This window comes from Leucopleurus acutus (genome assembly GCF_964270905.1).
Source record: "Leucopleurus acutus genome assembly, chromosome: 1".
Classification (NCBI taxonomy): domain Eukaryota; kingdom Metazoa; phylum Chordata; class Mammalia; order Artiodactyla; family Delphinidae; genus Leucopleurus; species Leucopleurus acutus.
The window spans coordinates 195,161,310-195,180,150 of record NC_139142.1 but is presented as its reverse complement, the minus strand read 5'-3'; the positions used below and the strand labels follow the sequence as shown (position 1 = coordinate 195,180,150).

The 18,841-nt window shown below is 39.0% G+C and overlaps 1 pseudogene across 1 annotated transcript; it reads right to left on the bottom strand.

Moving 5' to 3' along the window:
* Positions 1-8,957: 8,957 nt before the first annotated feature.
* LOC309969227 (vacuolar protein-sorting-associated protein 36-like) lies at positions 8,958-9,781 on the bottom strand (annotated as a pseudogene). The gene has a single exon. The product of its transcript is annotated as a vacuolar protein-sorting-associated protein 36-like (transcript).
* Positions 9,782-18,841: the final 9,060 nt, after the last annotated feature.

Below are 18,841 nucleotides of genomic sequence, written 5' to 3'. Positions count from 1 at the left end.
AAGTGGGGCTGCTGTATCACATGGTGGTTCTCTTTTTAATATTTGGAAGAAACTCCGTACTGTTTTCCATAGTGGCTGCACCAGTTTACATTCCCATCAACAGTGCACAAGGGTTTCCTTTCTCCACATCCTCTCCGGTATTTATTTCTTGTCTTCTTGATAATAGCTATTCTAACAGGTATGAGGTGACATCTCATTGTGGGTTTGATTTGCATTTCCTGATTATTAGTGATGTTGAACACTTTTTCATGTATCTGTTGTCCATTTGTATGTCTTCTTTGGAAGAATGTCTATTCAGTTCCATTTTTTTTGTTTCTTTTTTTCTATTGCGAGTTCTTGTTAGTCATCAAATTTATACACGTAAGTGTATACATGTCAATCCCAATCGCCCAATTCAGGACACCACCATCCCCACCCCACCGTGGTTTTCCCCCCTTGGTGTCCATACGTTTGTTCTCTACATCTGTGTCTCAACTTCTGCCCTGCAAACCAGTTCATCTGTACCATTTTTCTAGGTTCCACATACATGCGTTAATAGACGATATTTGGTTTTCTCTTTCTGCCTGACTTCACTCTGTATGGCAGTCTCTAGATCCATCCACGTCTCAACAAACGACTCAATTTCGTTCCTTTTTATGGCTGAGTAATATTCCATTGTATATATGTACCACAACTTCTTTATCCATTCATCTGTCAATGGGCATTTAGGTTGCTTCCATGACCTGGCTATTTTAAATAGTGCTGCAATGAACAATGGGGTGCATGTGTCTTTTTGAGTTATGGTTTTCTCTGGGTATATGCCCAGTAGTGGGATTGCTGGATCATACAGTAATTCTATTTTTAGTTTTTTAAGGAACCTCCATACTGTTCTCCATACTGGCTGTATCAATTTACATTCCCACCAACAGTGCAAGAGGTTCCCTTTTCTCCACACCTTCTCCAGCATTTCTCGTTTGTAGATTTTCTGATGATTCCCATTCTAACTGGTGTGAGGTGATACCCCATTGTAGTTTTGATTTGCATTTCTCTAATAAATAGTGATGTTGAGCAGCTTTTCGTGTGCTTCTTGGCCATCTGTATGTCTTCTTTGGAGAAATGTCTATTTAGGTCTTCTGCCTACTTTCAGATTGGGTTGTTTGTTTCTTCAATATTGAGCTGCATGAGCTGTTTGTATATTTTGTAGATTAATCCTTTGTCCGTTGATTCGTTTGCAAATATTTGCTCCCATTCTGAGGGTTGTATATTTGTCTTGTTTATTGTTTCCTTTGCTGTGCAAAAGCTTTGAAGTTTCATTAGGTCCCATTTGTTTATTTTTGTTTTTATTTCCATTACTCTAGGAGGTGGATCAAAAAAGATCTTGCTGTGATTTTTGTCAAAGAGTGTTCTTCCTATGTTTTCCTCTAAGAGTTTTATAGTGTCCGGTCTTACATTTAGGTCTCAAATCCATTTTGAGTTTATTTTTGTGTATGGTGTTAGGGAGTGTTCTGATTTCATTCTTTTACATGTAGCTGTCCAGTTTTCCCAGCACCACTTATTGAAGAGACAGTCTTTTCTCCATTGTATATCTTTGCCTCCTTTGTCATAGATTAGTTGACCATAGGTGTGTGGGTTTATCTCTGGGCTTTCTATCTTGTTCCATTGTTCTATATTTCTGTTTTTGTGCCAGTACCATATTGTCTTGATTACTGTAGCTTTGTAGTATAGTCTGAAGTCAGGGAGTCTGATTCCTCCATCTCTGTTTTTTTTCCCTCAAGACTTGTTTGGCTATTCAGGGTCTTTTTTGTCTCCATACAAATTTTAAGATGATTTGTTCTAGTTCCGTAAAAAATGGCTTTGGTCATTTGATGGGGATTGCATTGAATCTGTAGATTGCTTTGGGTAGTAGAGTCATTTTCACAATATTGATTCTTTCAATCCAAGAACATGGTATATCTCTCCATCTGTTTGTATCATCTTTAATTTCTTTCATCAGTGTCTTATAGTTTTCTGCATACAGGTCTTTTGTCTCCCTAGGTAGGTTTATTCCTAGGTATTTTATTCTTTTTGTTGCAATGGTAAATGGGAGTGTTTCCACAATTTCTCTTTCAGATTTTTCATCATTAGTGTATAGGAATGCAAGAGATTTCTGTGCAATTAATTTTGTATTCTGCTACTTTACCAAATTTGTTGATTAGCTCTAGTAGTTTTCTGGTGGCATTTTTAGGATTCTCTATGTTTAGTATCATGTCATCTGCAAACAGTGACAGTTTTACTACTTCTTTTCCAATTTTTATTCCTTTTATTTCTTTTTCTTCTCTGATTTCCATGGCTGGGACTTCCAAAACTATGTTGAATAATAGGGGTGAAAGTGAACATCCCTGTCTCATTCCTGATCTTAGAGGAAATTCTTTCAGTTTTTCACCATTGAGAATGATGTTTGCTATGGGTTTGTCATATATGGCCATTATTATGTTGAGGTAGGTTCCCTCTATGCCCACTTTCTGGAGAGTTTTTATCATAAATGGGTGTTGAATTTTGTCAAAAGCTTTTTCTGCATCTATTGAGATGATCATATGGTTTTTATTCTTCAATTTGTTAATATGGTGTATCACATCGATTGATTTGTATCACATTGAAGAATCCTTGCATCCCTGGGATAAATCCCACTTGATCGTGGTGTATGATCCTTTTAATGTGTGTTGGATTCTGTTTGATAGTATTTTGTAGAGGATTTTTGCATCTATATGCCTCAGTGATATTGGTCTGTAATTTTCTTTTTTTGTAGTATCTTTGTCTGGTTTTGGTATCAGGGTGATGGTGTCCTTGTAGAATGAGTTTGGGAGTGTTCCTTCCTCTGCAATTTTTTGGAAGAGTTTGAGAAGGATGGGTGTTAGCTCTTCTCTAAATGTTTGATAGAATTCACCTGTGAAGCCATCTGATCCTGGACTTTTGTTTGTTGGAAGATTTTTAATCACAGTTTCAATTTCATTACTTGTGATTGGTCTGTTCTTATTTTCTGTTTTTTCTCGGTTCAGTCTTGGAAGCTTATACCTTTCTAAGAATTTGTCCATTTCTTCCACGTTGTCCATTTTATTGGCATAGAGTTGCTTGTAGTAGTCTCTTAGGATGCTTTGTATTTCTGCGGTGTCTGTTTTAACTTCTCCTTTTTCATTTCTAATTTTATTGATTTGAGTCCTCTCCCTCTTTTTCTTGATGAGTCTGGCTAATGGTTTATCAATTTTGTTTATCTTCTCAAAGAACCCGTTTTTAGTTTTATTGATCTTTGCTATTGTTTTCTTTGTTATTATTTCATTTATTTCTGCTCTGATCTTAATGATTTCGTTCCTTCTGCTAACTTTGAGTTTTGTTTGTTCTTCTTTCTCTAGTTCCTTTAGGTGTAATATTTGATTGTTTATTTGCGATTTTTCTTGTTTCTTGAGGTAGGCTTGAATGGCTATAAACTTCCTTATTAGAACTGCTTTTGCTGCATCCCATAGGTTTTGGATCATCGTGTTTTCATTGTTATTTGTCTCTAGGTATGTTTTGATTTCCTCTTTGATTTCTTCAGTGATCTCTTGGTTATTTAGTAACCTATTGTTTAGTCTCCATGTGTTTTGTTTTTTACGTTTTTTCCCCTGTAATTCATTTCTAATCTCATAGCATTGTGGTCAGAAAAGATGCTTGATATAATTTCAATTTTCTTAAATTTACTGAGGCTTGATTTGTGACCCAAGGTGTGATCTATCATGGAGAATGTTCCGTGCGCACTTGAGAAGAAAGTGGAATCTGCTGTGTTTGGATGGAATGTCCTATAAATATCAATTAAATCTGTCTGATCTATTGTGTCATTTTAAAGCTTCTGTTTCCTTATTTATTTTCATTTTGGATGATCTGTCCATTGGTGTAAGTGAGGTGTTAAAGTCCCCCACTATTATTGTGTTACTGTCGATTTCCTCTTCTGTAGCTGTTAGCAGTTGCCTTATGTATTGAGGTGCTCCTATGTTGGGTGCATAGATATTTATAATTGTTATATCTTCTTCTTGGAATGATCCCTTGATCATTATGTAGTGTCCTTCCTTGTCTCTTGTAACATTCTTTATTTTAAAGTCTATTTTATCTGATATGAGTATTGCTACTCCAGCTTTCTTTTGATTTCCATTTGCATGGAATATCTTTTTCCATCCCCTCACTTTCAGTGTGTATGTGTCCCTAGGTCTGAAGTGGGTCTCTTGTAGACAGCATATAGATGGGTCTTGTTTTTGTATTCATTCAGCAAGCCTGTGTCTTTTGTTTGGAGCATTTAATCCATTCACGTTTAAGGTAATTATCAATAGGTATGTTCCTATGACCATTTTCTTAATTATTTTGGGTTTGTTTTTGTAGGTTCTTTCCTTCTCTTGTGTTTCCCACTTAGAGAAGTTCCTTTAGCATTTGTTGTAGAGCTGGTTTGGTGGTGCTGAATTCTCTTAGCTTTTGCTTGTCTGTAAAGCTTTTGATTTCTCCATTGAATCTGAATGAGATCCTTGCCAGGTAGAGTAATCTTGGTTGTAGGTCCTTCCTTTTCTTCACTTTAAGTATATCATGCCACTCCCTTCTGGCTTGTAGCGTTTCTGCTGAGAAATCAGCTGTTAACCTTATGGGAGTTCCCTTTTATGTTATTTGTCGTTTTTCCCTTGCTCTTTCAATAATTTTTGTTTGTCTGTAATTTTTGCCAATTTGATTACTATGTGTCTTGGCATGTTTCTCCTTGGGTTTATCCTGTATGGGACTCGCTGCACTTCCTGGACTTGGGTGGCTATTTCCTTTCCCATATTAGGGAATTTTTGACTATAATCTCTTCGAATATTTTCTCTGGTCCTTTCTCTCTCTCTTCTCCTCCTGGGACCCCTATCATGTGAATGTTGTTGTGTTTAATGTTGTCCTGGAGGTCTCTTAGGCTGTCTTCATTTATTTTCATTCTTTTTTCTTTAGTCTGTTCCACAGCAGTGAATTCCACCATTGTGTCTTCCAGGTCACTTATCCGTTCTTCTGCCTCAGTTATTCTGCTGTTGATTCCTTCTAGTGTCGTTTTCATTTCAGTTATTGTATTGTTCATCTCTGTTTCTTTGTTCTTTAATTCTTCTAGGTCTTTGTTATACATTTCTTCCATCTTCTTGATCTTTGCCTTCATTCTTTTTCCGAGGTCCTGGATCTTCTTCACTATCATTATTCTGAATTCTTTTTCTGGAAGTTTGCCTATCTCCACTTCATTTAGTTGTTTTTCTGGGGTTTTATCTTGTTCTTTCATCTGGTACCTAGCCCTCTGCCTTTTCATCTTGTCTATCTTTCTGTGAATGTGGTTTTTGTTCCACAGGCTGCAGGATTGTAGTTCTTCTTGCTTCTGCTGTCTGCTGTCTGGTGGATGAGGCTATCTAACCTTTTTTTTTTTTTGGTCATTCATTCGGTAGCCATTTATTGAATGCTTACTGTGTACCAGGCCTTACTCAAGGCTCTGAGGATGCATCCATGAACAAAGCAGATAAAAATCTCTGCTCCTGTGGAGCTTAAATTTAAGATTTATCATAAGGGATGGGATTAGCAATAAATTTACATAAATTCAACCATACCTATCAGCAAAGTGAAAAAAACACATTTAAATAGTTTAATTATTGGTACTACAAAAGTCTACTGTTAATATGTAGTTTTTTTGTTATATATTCTACTTACTATGTTCATAAACTATTCATACCCATGTATAACTCTACAAGCGTTTGAATTGTAAGATTATATAGAGATTTTTGAGGACCATTTTGAGCATGCTTGATTCCATCCTTAGCGCAGCCCTAAAAACCCACCCACCTTCTGAGCTGTGACTGTATTGTACCACAGTGGAAACTCTGAGACTGTTGGGCAAAGGAGAACCATTTTAAGTATTTGAGCATGAGAGTGACAGCATGATAAATCCGTGGCTATCGGTTTAGTCTGGTAACAGAGAACAAGAGATAGTACATTCACATAAACATACACAGTCAATCAACAGTGGAATTCATGTCAAGAATTTTAAAAAAGTTCGTGAGCCATTTCCCATTGTTTTAAAACAACTAAAATAGTAAGAGCTTGAGGTCATAAATATTTATAATCAACTCCTGATTATAAAATCTAAAAGAAAAAATCTTAACACATGGGTTTTTCTGACTAAAGGGTTATCATTTTAATCAATTTTTCAGAGTATTTAAAAAGAACACCTAGTTAAGAAAAAATCATTTTTAAATTTTGCAGTATTGGCAAAGTGATTGGTATACATTAATACCAATCATTTAACACTGAAAACATTCTTGTACAATGTAAAAAAAATTTGACAGTATGTGACTGGAAATATTCCATTACCATAAAGCTACAAACAGATTTACGCTCCTAAGAGCAAAGTTAGAAAAGCAAAAATAATACTATAACACTGATTAGCACCAAGACAGAACTTCTTTGCACTTAGGGCCTGATTGGTTGTATTTAAACATAACTTCCACCAAAAGGGACCAAAATGACACCTTATTTGGTAAAAACAAAGAAGAAAAGGATAAAAATATACACACTGAGGTCTGGAAACTGAAGAATGCCCACTTTAAAACAATAAAATCAATCGTACCTGTTTTTTAACTAATGTGACATTTGCAAAATACATCCATGTCACTTTTCTTCCTCTTTAGTTCACTTTTACAATTCAGACTGCCCCATTTTTGTTAATGTGTTGTCACACTAGTGTAAATAGATATTCTGAATTATAGGAGTTTGCCATAATGAATCCAGACCATTGGAGCCAGACCCAGTAGCTCAAACAATCTTAGTTGCAGCTCATTCCAACTAGTGAAACACATTATTTATCTGTGTAGTTTTAAAAAACCTTAGCTAGATGAGGTGTGTGTGTGTGTGTACACATACAAGTTTGCCAGGGCCGCGGGAGAGTGTCTGCATCCCAGAGAGAGGAGTGATATACAAGCAACCGTACACAATGGCCTGAAAGACTTGGGCAGCCAGACACCGAATTTCCCCCCAAACAAACCTGAGGCTGAGCAATGGGGGAATTACAGGATCTGTGCTCACAACGTGGAATCAGTGACAGGTTCGGAAAACTAAGACGAAGGCAGGATGCCTCGGCCACAACATTCCCATGACACTGGAGGATGTGAAGCAGCGACAGGGTTCAGGCAGGGATCAGGGACTGACTCTGGCTGCACTTGGAGGGATTCCCTGGGTCTGCAGCTGAGGATCCCTGGAACTTCCCCAAAGGGCGTTGGCAGTGGCCCTCCACCTCTTAGCGAGGACGTCTCACGGATCCCAGGGTCTGAGCCTGGGTATCCCCGCCTCCTGGTCTCCGAGGTTCTCTCAATACAGGTACTATCCCTTCTAGAGGCTTGGCCAAAACCCATCACTACCTTCCACTGCCAACTCAGTCTTAGAAAGGGGTTCTCCTTCTGTCTCTGTGGGGTCCCTGAGTTTGAGGTAATGCCAACGTACCGTACGCTGTGTGGCAGTAACAAAGTCAGGCAGTCCACTGGAAAGCTCAAGCAATCTAGATTCAATATATTAGCTTGTTTCTGCTATCTCAGTAATACCTTTTAGCGAGATAGTTTCTCCACACAACTTATAATGTGTGGGGTAAAGGAAAAACATATTGCTAGAATATGATAGAAAGATTTTAAAAGTTCAGCACTGAAACTCCTTCTTTAGGGAAGGAAAAGGAGACATATTATGTTCCCACTCTCTATTTTCCATCCTTGGCTCTGAGGTACAAGAGCACCAAGGTTCCTGTAGAGCGTGTTAAAGGTTCTCCTGGTCCCTCTACCCACAAAACAATCCTAGGGAAATCCTGAAGCGTCTACTTCCCAAATCTGTAACCATATCTCTGGGCATGTCTATGTAGCTCTTTAATTCACTTTCAAAATCCATAGCATTTTTAAAACAAAATGACATAGTTGCATTCTTTAAATGCCAGCCATGAAATCATCACTTAAAAAAAAAAACTAGTCAGATTATATATACATAAGTCAGATAAAATTCTCTCTTTTTTAAAAAAAATTTATTTATTTATGGCTGCGTTGGGCCTTCACTGCTGTGTGCAGGCTTTCTCTAGTTGCGGCAAGTGGGGGCTACTCTTCCTTGCAGTGCATGGGCTTCATTGTGGTGGCTTCTCTTGTTGGGGAGCACAACTGCGCTAGGCGTGCAGGCTTCAGTAGTTGGGACATGCGGGCTTCAGTAGTTGTGGTACACAGGCTCAGTAGTTGTGGCACATGGGCTTAGTTGCTCCACAGCATGTGGGACCTTCCCAGACCAGGGCTTGAACCCGTGTCCTCTGCATTGGCAGGCAGATTCTTAACCACTGTGCCACCAGGGAAGCCCTCTCTCTCTTTTTAAGGAGCTTTATTTGGTCTGCTGAAGACATGCCTATGGCTGCTTCTAAAAGCCCTTAGGGAGAGCCTCAGATGATATCCTGCAGTTGGATATTTTGCTCCAGTGTTGTCAGGTTCTTAAACTACACTGTAGGTATAAGTTGTTGCATGAAAATTCCCCAAAATGTGCACACTAAATGCAGAGAAAAACCTCATTTATAATTCAGGTGAATTTTCATCACACCAAAATAATCAAACCTGTTCAAACATGTAACTTTTCTCTTTTTTCCCCCATGAACTAAATCCTCTTCTTTAAAAAATGGTCAGATTTGAAGATCAAGTTAAAATCCACCATATTTCAAGTTAAACTCTGAGGGTTTCTATACAACTGTAGCATGATTTCAAATTCATATTGGCATTCATCTTTCTATATTTTCCTATATTTATCCTAAATAGGCTTCCTGGATCATAATATTTACATAGAAATTGAAAGCGTTTTATATTATATTGCGAAGTTCCAGTAAATTCTGTTTATCAGGGTTTACCCTTAGCTCAATGTCATACAACTTCTGCATGAGGCAGTATACCGGTAACAAGTTATTTCAAATACAAAACTCAGCTCTGTGTCATAATTAAATTTGGGTAAAACTGCAAGCCTTCCACTGAATCATCTCAGCAAGAAGCAACCTTTCTTTAGCCAGGAGGACAGACATTCCCACAGGCTTAGCAAACTCTTCTGATGTTAGAGACCCCTTTTCTGAAACCATCTCCAAGGCTGAGGCCACCATTGACTCCTCCTTGTGGGACTGAAGTTCAATTACCATGATGCCGCTGTCAAACACACGGAGGCTGAGAGGTAATTTCAGGGCTTCCAGCATCTTGCATGCATTCACTAAATCTTCTGGTGAGAGCAATTCCATTCCTCGATCTTGGTTTACTAAACAGTACACCTCTGTGAGTGACATTTATTCCCCCTCGTTCCTCCAAAAGCGCCTGCAGTATTCCAGCCAGCTGTTTGGCCAGCTGCATGTGGTACTGTGTGCCTGAGCCGTACGTTTCCCTGGTAACTGGGTTAGCTATTCCCATGCTCAGTAAATAGGATTTAAACCTGATGGCCTCATCATCTGTGATGTCACCTTGCTTCTCTTTAATCTTATTAGCGATGGATTTTGATAACACCACCAATTCCCTTAGCCTTGACCATTAGCTTACTGAGGTCTCCGAAGGCCTCAGAAATGTTTGTCAGTTTCTTTTCTTTTTTCTTCCAGTTTCTTTTCAATACCTACAATTCCTACAGCCCTTATTCTTCCTGGCTGGGGTCCTCTATTTGCTTGTAACGACTGGGAAACTGGCATATTCTCCCACCTTCTCTGTGTCACTTCCTCTGATAAATGCCTGTAAAACTCAATCTCAAATGTCTTTTTAGATCTTCTGCTCATTTTTTGATTGGGTTATTTGTTTTTTTGTTATTGAGTTGTACAAACTCTTCGTATATTTTGGAAATTAAGCCTTTGTCAGTTACATCATTCACAAATATTTTCTCACAGTCCGTAGGTTACCTTTTTTTTTGTTTATGGTTTCCTTTTCTGTGCAAAAGCTTATAAGTTTGATTAAGTCCCGTTTGTTTATTTTTGCTTTTATTTCTATTGCCTTGGGAGACTGACCTAAGAAAACATGGCTATGATTTATGTCAGAGAATGTTTTGCCTGTTTTCTTCCAGGAGTTTTATGGGGCCATGTCTTATGTCTAAGTCTTTAAGCCATTTTGAGTTTATTTTTGTGTATGGTGTGAGGGTGTGTTCTAACTTCATTGATTTCCATGTGGCTGTCCAGCTTTCCCCACACCACTTGCTGAAGAGACTGTCTTTTCTCCATTGCATATTCTTGCCTCCTTTGTCGAAGATTAATTGACCATAAGTGTGTGGGTTTATTTCTGGGGTCTCTATTCTGTTCCACTGATGCATATGTCTCTTTTTGTGCCAGTGTCATGCTGTTTTGATTACTGTAGCTTTGCAGTATTGTCTGAAGTCTGGAAGGTTATGCCTCTAGCTTTGTTCTTTTTCCTCAGGATTGCTTTGGCAATTCTGAGTCTTTTGTTGTTTTTTTTGTTTTCGTTTATTTGTTTGTTTGTTTTTGCAGTACACGGGTCTCTCGCTGCTGTGGCCTCTCCCGCTGCAGCGCACAGGCTCCAGATGCGCAGGCTCAGCAGCCATGGCTCACAGGCCCAGCCGCTCTGCGGCATGTGGGATCTTCCCAGACCAGGGCACGAACCCGTGTCCCCTGCATCGGCAGGCAGACTCTCAACCACTGCGCCACCAGGGAAGCCCCTGAGTCTTTTGTTGTTCCATATAACTTTTAAGATTATTTGCTCTAGTTCTGTGAAAAATGTTATGGATAATTTGATGGGGATCGCATTAAATCTGTAGACTGCTTTGGGAAGTATGGCCATTTTAACAGTATGAATTCTTCCAACCCAGAAGCATGGGATATCTTTCCATTTCTTTAAATCATCTTCAGTTTTCTTTATCAGTGTTTTATAGTTCTTAGCATATAGGTCTTTCACCTCCTTGGACAGGTTTATTCCTAAGTATTTTTTTTATGCAATTTTACAATGGATTGTTTTTTACTTTCCTTTTCTGATATTTCATTGTTAGTGTAAAGAAATGCATCAGATTTCTATATGTTAATCTTGTATCCTGCTGAATTCATTTATCAGTTCTAGCAGTTTTTGTGTTGAGTCTTTTAGGGTTTTCTATGTATAGTATTATTTCATCTGCATATAATGACAATTTTACCTCTTCCCTTCCAATCTGGATACCTTTTATTTCTTTTTCTTCTTTGATTGCTGTGGCTAGTACTTCCAAAACTATGTTGAATAGAAGTGGTGAGAGTGGGCATCCTTGTCTTGTTCCAGATTTTAGCAGGAAGGCTTTCAGCTTTTCACCATTGAGTATTGTGTTGGCTCTGGGTTTGCCATAAATGGCTTTTATTTTGTTGAGATATGTTCTCTCTGCACCCACTTTGGTAAGAGTTTTTGTCATGGAAGGATGTTCGATTTTATCAAGTGCTCTTTCTGTATTTATTGAGATGATCATGTGGTTTTTGTCTTTTCTTTTGTTGGTGTGGTGTATCACATTGATTGATTTACATATGTTGAACCATCCTTGTGACCCTGGGATGAATGCAACTTGATCGTGGTGTATGATCATTTTTATCTGTTTTGGATTTGGTTTGCTAATATCTTGTTGAGAATTTTTGCATCTATCCTTGTTTTATATAAGGACATTCAAGCTTGGAGAAGTTAAGTAATTTGCCTAGCATTACAAGTCGTGAATGAACCAGAGCAAGGAATTGAACTCAAGGACATGTGACTTCAAACTTTGGGGTCGTAACTATTACATTATTTTGCTCAGTGCTGCTACTGGTAAAAAGTCTGGGTCAAGCAAGGACCCTATAGTCACCAGCCTGTTTTTGCACAGATTCATCTGTGTCTGCTCTGCTTTACCCACTGACCCACATCAGTCACCTCTGTTTGAGCTCAGTTTGATATATCAAAGGTGCAGGGTACCGAGTGCCTTCTTAATCCTTGGCAGAAAGTGAGCTAGAGACAGGGCTGCAGAATTAAACACAGGATGGGATGCCTCATGACATTTGAATTTCAGATAAACAGTGAGTAATTTTTTTTAGCATAAGTATGTCCCCAATATTTCACAGGACATACTTTATGAAAAGAAATTTTGTTGTTTAACTGAAATTTAAATTTAAATGGCATCCTGTACTTTTATTTGCTGAATCTGGCCACCTTACCTGGAGAGACCCTCATCAGAGTTTTCTTAAATTAAACCTCAGATCAGAGAGTAAAGGACAGGACTGAGGGAGATCCAAGAAATGATGAAAGGGTACCATGCGAGAAGTTAAAATCATATATGGAAAGTGGAAGTTACTGAAAAGCCCCAATTCCTCTTTAATATCACATCTGGGGCATATTTCACCCCTGAATTCCTCCTAAGAAAATCATTAGCCCCTCTCTTGTTCTTGGTTCATTCTACCTAAAGTTTCAGACCAGCATGGAAGGGATTCATGGGGCTGCAGGAAGGGCTCCCATTCCCATGGTGCCCATATGCTGAGAAGGGGCTCCAGTCTTTGTCACCCTAATCCCCTTTCTACACATCGCTTATAACTTAGTCAATCCTCATGCCACTCATCGATTTATCAATTTCTTATTCAGTGGACATTTCTTGAGCTTGCGCTATTTGCCAGGGGTTCTGCTAGGCCCAGGGACAAGAAGATGCAAAACACCAGTCCTCGACCTTGCCTTTGCTGAGGAGGCAAACATGTCACCTAACAACTGCAATTTAAATACGAGAAGTGCTGGCGGAGGTATGGACAGATTCCTACTGAAGGCTGTCGGGAGGAGTAACATTGCCTGGAGATGCAGTCATGGAGGTGTTGTGTGTTTGAGGCCTCGAAAGGTGGGTCTGTAGGTATTCACTATGCAAGCAAGGCATGGCGGAGACACTTTAGGTAGGAAGAATGGCATCTGCAAAGGCACAGAGGTGTGGAAGAGCAGACCGTATGTAAGCCCTCAAATTCTTGAGTGTTGAAATTAGAAGGGAAAATGAAAGTGAGCTAACTGAATCTTGAAATGTGTTTTAATTAATGAACATGCAAGGGAGATATAAAAGAGAGAGGGAGGGAGAGGAGGAAACAGAGAACACTGTGGGGAGTAAGAAACCACAAATCACTATGTATCAATATTAGCGCTCATAGCTCTTCCTCCGCTCATTTCCCTGTTCCAATCTCAGATATGCACATCACCATCCATCCAACTATCTGAAATGCAAGTTTTCTTTAACTCTTTTTTTCACCATGGAACTCATTTGCTCACACAGTCCTATCAATTCTCCACTCAGCTACCCTTCCGATTTATCAAATTCTCTTCATGTCCACAGGAAGTGTCATAGTTTGGGCCATTGTCTTGACTATTCCAGTAGCATTCTGGTCTTTCTGATGTGTGCCTCCCCCGTCTCCTCAACATTGCTGTTATTTTTGTCTTTCTGAAACATAATATTGTTTACATCCTCTAATGGTTTTCTTAGAAGGAATTCAAGGGTGAAATATGCCCCAGATGTGATATTAAAGAGGAACTGAGGCAATGTGTCGCTCCATCCAGGTTGGCCAGGAGAGGGCTGTGTGTTGCTCTATCAAAACCAGCCAGACAGCTGTGTGTCTCTGTTCAAAACTGGCCAGGAGAAGGCTGTGTATCTCTCCATCAAATCAGCTGGGAGAAGGCTGTGTACCTCTTTATCAAAGCTGGCCAGGAGAGATGGTGTGTCGCTCCATCCCAGCCAGCAGGCAGATGGCAGCATGTCTCCCTACATTTAAAAAGGCTGGGAGAGAGCTCTATATCTCTCCATCAAAACAGGCAGGGAAAGGGCTGTGCATCACTCTATAAAAACTGGCCTGGAGAGGGCTGTGTATGGGTCCATGAAAATGGACCAGGGGAGTGCACTCTGTTGCTCCAACCAGGCTGGACAGGAGAGGGCTGTGTGTTGCACTTTAAAAATTGGACGGTAGATGGTGGTATATCCCACCATCTCAGTGGTTAAGAATCGCCTGCCAATGCAGGGGACACGGGTTCAACCTCTGGCCTGGGAAGATCCCACATGCTGTGGAGCAACTAACCCCATGTGCCACAACTACTAAGCCTGTGCTCTAGAGCCCGTGAACCACAACTACTGAGCCCACGTGCCTAGAGCCCGTGCTCTGCAACAAGAGAAGACACTGCAATGAGAAGCCCGCACACCACAACAAAGAGTGGCCCCCGCTCGCCACAACTAGAGAAAGCCTGTGCGCAGCAATGAAGACCCAATGCAGCAAAAAATAATAAATAAATAAATAATTTCCATTAAAAAAAAAAAAAACACATGCCTTGAGAGGGGGCTGTCTATGTCTCTAGCAAAACCAGCCAGTAGATGAAGGTATGTCCCTCCATCCAGGCCAGCCAGGAGAGGGCTGAGTTCCCTCCATCCCAGCAAGCCGGGAGAGGGCTGTGTGTCACTATCACAGCAGACAAGGTGAGGGCTGTGGGTCACTCCATTAAAACAGGCCTGGCAAGGTTGTGTTTTGCTCCACCAAAGCGTGACCTGAGAGGGCTGTGTATCTCTCCATCAAATTGGCAGGGAGAAGAGTGGGTATTCCTCTATCAAAACAGGCCAGGAGAGGGTGGTGTGTCACTCTAGTGTGACAGGTAGGGAGAGGGCTGTGTATAGCTCCATCAAATCCAGATGGGAGAGGGTGATGTTTCACCCTATTGTGGCCAGACACAAGAAGCAGGCGTGTCCCTGCATCCCATTTGGCCAGGAAAGGGCTGTGTGTTGCTCTGTCAGAAATGACCGGGAGAGGGCTGTGTACCATCCATCAATACCCTGCTGGGATACAGCTGTGTGTCTCTCCATCAAAACCAGCCTAAGAGGTCGGTTCATGGCTCCATCAAAATGGGCCAGGAGAGGGCGGCGTGATGCTCCATTCTATCCACTTGTAAGAGGGCTGAGTGTCGTTCTATTCTGGCTGGCGGGCCAGGGGCTATGTCAATACATCCAAAAGAGATCAGAGGAGAAATTAATGAAATAGAGACTCAAAAAAGGTCAATGAAACTAAAATCTGGTTCTTTGAAAAGACAAAATTGAGAAACCTTTAGCCAGACTCATCAAGAAAAAAGAGGAGAGGGCCCAAATCAATAAAATCAGAAATGAAAACACTACAACTGATGCTACAGAAATACAAAGGATCATAAGAGACTACTACGAGCAACTATAGGCCAATAAAATGGACAACCTAGAAGTGGACAAATTCTTAGAAAAGTACAATCTCCCAGTACTGAACCAGGAAGAAATGGAAAATATGAACAGACCATTTACCAGTACTCTAATGAATCAGTAACACACGGAAGTCCAGCACCAGATGGCTTCACAGGTGAATTCTACCAAACATTTAGAGAAGAGTTAATACCTGTCCTTCTGAAGCTATTCCAAAAATTTGCAAAGGAAGGAATTCTTCTTACCTCATTCTGTAAGGCCACTATCACCATGATACCAAAACCAGACAAAGATATCACAGCAAAAAGAAATTTACAGGCTAGTATCACTGATGAACATAGATGCAAAAATCTTCAACAAAATACTAGCAAACCGAATGCAACAATTCATTGAAAGGATCATATACCATATCAAGTGGCATTTGTCCCAGGGATGCAAGGATTTTTCAATGTCCACAAATCAATCAGTGTGATACACCACATTAACAAATTGAAGAATAAAAATCATATGATCATCTCAATAGATGCAGAAAAAGCTTTTGATAAAATTCAACATCCATTTATGATAAAAACTCTCTAGAGAGTGGGCGTAGAGGGAGCATACTTCAACATAATAAAGGTCGTACATGGCAAATCCACAGCTAACATCATACTCAACAGTGAAAAGCTGAAAGCATTTCCTCTAAGATCAGGAGCAAGACAAGGATGTCCACTCTCGCCACTTTTATTCAACATAGTTTTGGAAGTCCTATCCACAGCAGAGAAGAAAAAGAAATAAAAGGAATCCAAATTGGAAAGGAAGAAGTAAAACTGTCACTGTTTGCAGATGACATGATGCTATACATGGAAAATCATAAAGATGCTACCAGAAAACTACTAGAGCTCATTAATGAATTTGGTAAATTTGCTGGATACAAAATTGATATACAGAAATCGGTTGCATTTCTATACACTAACAACAAAATGTCAGAAAGAGAAATTAAGGAAACAATCCCATTTACCATCACATCAAAAAAGAATAAAATATCTAGGAATAAACCTTCCTAAGGAGGCAAAAGACCTGTACTCTGAAAACTGTAAGACACTAATGAAAAAAATTGAAGGTGACACAAACAGATGGAAAGATATACTGTGTTCTTTGATTGGAAGAATCAATATTGTTAAAATGACCATACTCCCCAAGGCAAACTACAGATTCAAAGCAATTCCTATCAAATTACAAATGGCATTTTTCACAGAACTAGAACAAAATTTTTTTTAATTTGTGTGAAAACACAAAAGACCCTGAATAGCCAAAATACTCTTGAGAAAGAAGAATGGAGCTGGAGGAATCACACTCCCTGACTTCAGATTATACTACAAAGCTACAGTCATCGAAAGAGTATGGCACTGACATAAAAACAGATATTTAGCTCAATTGATAGAAAGGATAGAAAGCCCAGAAATAAACCCACACACTTATGGTAAATTAATCTTTGACAAAGGAGGCAAGAATATACAATGGAGAGAAGAGAGTCTCTTCAATAAGTGGTGCTGGAAAAACTGGACAGCTACAAGTAAATGAATGAAATTAGAGTTGGCTGAGAGAGGTCTGTGTATCACTCCATCAAAACAGGCCTGGAGAGGGCTGAGTGTTGTGTTTTATGTTTTGGAAATACTGCTAAATTCAGTGACATCAACAGTTTAAAAGAGATCAAGCAGGATTCAATATTTTCCACCTTCTGCCTTTTATTTTTTTCAGTTTTTGAAATAATTATTATAGTATTTTGTTTAATTTTAAATTGATATAGTTGATGTACAATATTATATAATTTTTTCAAGTCTGCAACATAATGATTCACATTATTTAAAGTTTATACTCCATTTATAGTTATTATTAAATATTGGCTATATTCCCTGTGCTGTACAGTATAGCCTTGCAGCTTATTTATTTTATACATAGTAGTTTGTACCTCTTAATCCCTTATCCCTATATTGCCCCTCCCTACTTCCCTCTCCCCATTGGTAACCACTAGTTTGTTCTCTATATCTGTGAACCTGTTTCTTTTTTGTTGTATTTACTAGTTTGCTTTGTTTTTTAGATTCCACATATAAGTGATATTATACAGTGTTTGTCTTTCTCTGTCTGCGTTATTTCACTTAGCATAATACCCTCCAAGTCCATCCATGTTGTTGCAAATGGCAAAATTTTATTCATTTTTATAGCTGAGTAGTATTCCATTGGTATGCATGTGTGTGGTGTGTGTGTGTGTGTATATATATATATATGTATACACACACACACATACCACAAGGTATGTGTATGTATATATATATGTATATATACATACAACTTCTTGTTTATCTACTCATCTGTTGATGGACACTTAACTTGCTTCCATATCTTTCCAATTGTAAATAATGCTGCTATAAATTCGTGTGCATGTATCTTTTCAAATTAGTGCCTTTGGGTTTTTTGGAGATATACCCAGGAGTAGAATTGCTGGGTTATATGGTAGTCCTTTTTCTTATTACTACATACTGGTGGATGGCTACTTCCTAGTGGTATTAAATATTTTAGCCCCTTTTGCTTTCCTTCCTGGGGGAAAATTTTATTTGTTGGTGTGTTTCTATTCAAGTTCATTTTCTGAAGTGTCTTCTCAAGTGGAGCCAGTCCCGGGGCACCTTAAGTCAAGCAACCATGAATTATGTATGCATGGTTACCATAAGACTTTGATATTCTTTTCTTTTTAAATAATATATATTTTATTGAGATATAGTCAACATATTGTATTAGTTTCAGGTATACAACATAATGATTTGATATATGTATTTATTGCAAGATAAGCACCACAATAAGTTTGGTTAACACACATCACCACACATAGTTACAAAAAATGTTTCATGAGGATGAGAACTTTTAAGATCTACTCTCTCAGCAACTGTCAGATACACAATTCACTATTGTTAACTAGAGTCACCATGCTGTACATTACATCCCCAGGACTTATTTCCCTTAAACTGGAAGTTTGTACCTTTGGACCATCTTCATCCATTTCACCTACTCTTCTACCCACTGCCATTGGCAACCACCAAACAATTTTCTGTATCTATGAGTTCAGTTTTTGTTTTTTAGATTCCAGATATAAGTGACATCATATAGTATTTGTCTTTCTCTGACTTGTTGACCTAAAACAGGCAGTTATTTTACTAGCAAAATGGTTTATTTAGGAACAGCAAAGAATCGCAATTCAGGAGTTGCAATCTATGGTGAACCACTGGCAAGTCTGGAGAACAAAGGCGAGGAAACTTCTCTTACAGAGGAAAATGGAGAGTTAGAAGGGGCTGTTATAAACAAAGAGCCCATTGAAGGGAATTGGGAGTTTGGTGACGTGTAGTGGCTTTTTATTGGCTGATTTGTGACAGTTTATCATCGGCTAGGAGGTACCAGGCAAGGAGAAATTCTTCCTTTCTTCTGCTGTGTAGTAAATTAGTAACCTTCTTCCTGTTGGAGATGAAAATGTACCTCTCTTCTTGTTGGGTCTGCAACTGACATTGAATGGTTAAGTGTAACAGCTCCCCCTTCTGACCCCCAACTCCATTTTAAATGAGGTTTCTGTTTATCAATTTTCACAGACTTATTTCACTTAGCATAATTCCCTCAAGGTCCATCTATGTTGTCCTGATGGCAGGACTTCCTTCTT